The sequence below is a fragment of the Rhagoletis pomonella genome, unplaced genomic scaffold (genome assembly GCF_013731165.1).
Source record: "Rhagoletis pomonella isolate Grant_MI unplaced genomic scaffold, Rhpom_1.0 Rhpom_scaffold_00002, whole genome shotgun sequence".
NCBI classification, from domain to species: domain Eukaryota; kingdom Metazoa; phylum Arthropoda; class Insecta; order Diptera; family Tephritidae; genus Rhagoletis; species Rhagoletis pomonella.
The window spans coordinates 50638720-50642220 of record NW_023458556.1 but is presented as its reverse complement, the minus strand read 5'-3'; positions in this window follow the sequence as shown (position 1 = coordinate 50642220).

Below are 3501 nucleotides of genomic sequence, written 5' to 3'. Positions count from 1 at the left end.
ACATACATAGCAGTCCTATGGCCATCATACTCGCCGTTATCTTTGGCATATCCTGTTCCTGCGTTTCCGTTAGTTGTTTGCTTGTCTTCATCACTCGCTCAACTGTGTGCGTTGCTATGTACATTTCAATGCCTGCCTGCCGCCAGCACTAGTTTGATTGCAGTTTATGCTTGGCTTAGTTCCAAGCATCATAATGGCATGCAATAAATTCAAAAATGTTCCGCACAGTATTGAAGGCAACAACAACAATAATACACAGCGAGATCAAGTGAGTATTGCCGAAATTATGCTGTGCAACTTTTGGTCAAATTACGTTTTTGCAAATTCTTACCTTCAATGAGGAGCATATCATCAGGTCTGTGACCAATTAATGCAGTGAATCCTTAATAAGTACCATTTTGTAGTTGTTGAAATCCTTTCAACAACCAACAGCGATTGAAGCAACACATGGCAACCAGCATAGGATGACCTTTCAGTGCCAGTCATTTGGCGTGGCGACTAACCACCTGAAGCACACGCTTACTATCGTTCGCTTATCTCCTCTTTGCTCTACAAATATTTAGATGCCTTAAGGAAATACTTAACTGAATCGCAGTCATCGCAGAGTTTGCGGCGAATTTCTTCGGCCACAGTATTTACATAGTTATTTTTTAGCATTGCAAAAACTGTTGCCGCACAGCCGCAATCCTCACCACCTCGTCACACTTCTGCGCACTATGAGTAACGCTCGTTGCAATGGTTCCTGCTATTTTGCTGCCCGGCACTGTTCTAGAACTTCGCTACTTAAGCAGTTAGCAGTGGTTTGAGAGTGTTGTGCCGTTTTGGCCCAGCAGCTCCTGTTTATTTCTAAAAGCTAGCGTCCTGCGCATTTTATGCTTGTTCATTTACATAATTATACTGCGACTTTTATTCGTTATCTACAAAGGCCCAGCATCGGAATAATGGTAAGCACTTCTTATCCTGAATTTTCAGGAGTCACTATTAGTACTTAGTATGCATTAGTGCATTTTCGCTAAAACCGCTAACGAGTTTCTTTTAAAGTTAGGAAATTTTACATTTTATCTTTTGAATTTAAAAGGAGTCAGTCAAAATTTTTCTATATGTGTGTATCGTATAGTTATTGCATCAACAAGTGCCGGAGACGATTTTGAGTCGAACCGCATGAGATTTCCATGGGCAGTAACCGGTCAGCACACCTGTCAGAACCGAAGTCTTGTATTTTGACAGCTGCCGGAGTTCGCTTGTAAGGCTACTTATTTTAAGCCCGTGTGACAAGGAGAAGTTGACAGGTCGTTGCATGAAACTCATATGCCCTGCCTGTTCGGAGAGATGATAACGAGGGTACTCTGTCTAGCCAATTCTGCAATGTCAATGTGGCCTAGGACCCAATCTGCTTGATTTGTAAGTAATCTGAAATGATCTATGGATCAGAACTCCTGCCGCCTGGCTGTTAAAGTAGATGTGTACCAGTCTAGTCGATAGCACACCAGTGCGTAACCAGTTGGTTGCATTTTAAAAAGTAAAATTGGTGCTGAAATTTGGCAGAATTCCTTACAGAAAACACCTCCTACAAATTTACCGTATAACTTTGGCCCATCTGTTAAGATATTAACTACAACCCGATCGTTGCGCACCGATTCGTTACTTGGGGTATTAAGTTAAAGCCTCCAAATGTTGTCGAGTGCTGTTGTAGAGTGTTGTAGCAAAATGAGAAGTCAAATTACAGAACTCGGATTCTACATAGATGTGCGATAACGTTTTATTTTTTTAAGTTAGAACTTTTTTAGGGGTACAGGGAGATTTGGAATTTGTTGAAACGAAAACCGACGCCATTCGAGACCTCTCATCATTCAGAAATGGTTTAGATAAATAATTAGGAATATTTTTTGAGGTTTTTGAATAGGGTTTCACCTGTTTAAAAAGTTAAATTCAATTTTCGGCGTTTCAACGCCATCCGGGTTTACTAGTTATGTAAAACTAGTCGTCAGTCGTCTCTTGAAAAAAAACGCTTTTTATACCCTCCACGAGCATGAAATGGTATTACAACTTTGGTCCGATATTTGTTAGAACCATGAAAATGTTTACCTATATGATCCGCAGTGGGATTCTGAAAACCGGCACGCTAAATTTCAATCGTTAAAAGTCTCTAAACAAATAAGGCTTGTGCCCAAAAATATACAAAGCCCCCAGGGCAAAATAACATATATATATAAGTTAACAAGGGGGCCAACGTACTTACTAATGCGAATGTGCTGACGCCGCACTTCGCCAAACACGCGCATAGCCAGTGCAGGTAATTGACCTGCAACGTAAGCGATAACAATTGGTTTTATGCAACCAAAATGCAAATCGTGGGAAGCGCAGCGTCAGCAACTAATCAATTAATTCGGGCCGTTTAGATACTTAGCGATAGCTTTAAGTCATATTTTGTATTCATTATTATTTGGGGAGCCGAATGGTAATTATACACTTGTACTGCTAATCTTGCTTTTCATTTCTATCCTTAGGGAAACCTGGGGCCGCGGGGCGGCCCCCAACTTTAATTTTTTCGAGCATGCATCCGCGTGTTCGTTAAGTGGCGCCCGAGCAGGGACCCACTGAAATGTGGGTCCTTGTGAGGAGCCTGCTTAACCGTGGGACTCCTTCGGGAAGGATCCCCTTAATTGTGGGAATCCTTTCCGAATGATTGCTGCAAGTGATGGAAAGTGATGTGATAAAGTGGTAGTGGCAAAGTGTTAGTGCAAAAGTGAAATAAAAAATTAAAATTATAACAAAAGGCTTGTACATCCACATAACAAAATATTTCGAAACCGCGGTCCATCAGGACCACCTTCCGGTTTATAATATTAGCTTAGCTCTGCGATCCCCACGGGGCACTCCAGAGTATAAAAGCTCCTCTTCCTAGAAGAGGTCAAACAACTTAAATAATAAAAATAAAGCTGTCAAATAGGCTCATAAGTGCAATAAGTTAATTAATTCAACACTGCTAAGTCCTGTGACCCCGATGAACCTCAGGCTTAGACTATAAATTACTACGTCCTCTCCTGTCAGTCATTGTTGGTTGATACAGGAATAACAATAGTGTAAAATGTCCTGTGACCCCGAAGACCCTCAGGTACATACTTAAATCAAATATTATAACAAAAGAATGAAAGGAAGTGAAATCTTCGACACATTTAAATTTTAACGATATCAAAAGAATGAGAAAGTGAAAACCTTTGACGCCTCCACAGTCACAGAACTGGATATCCTTGCGCAATCTTATTGGCTAGGCGGATCCGCGTCCCTATACTCCTAGGCCGGAATCCACCATCACAAAGCCAATTGGTTAACATATTTTGTGATCCTGCAATAGCCACCAGTCTTAGTCTAGGTACGCCCGTTTTGGGTGCACGTTTTCGTTCACATAAGAACACGGCAGCCACTCCTTGATTTCGATGGCACTTCCAGCGTACACATCAGAACACACTGGAGATTGCGATAGGTCCAAGATTATGTTGT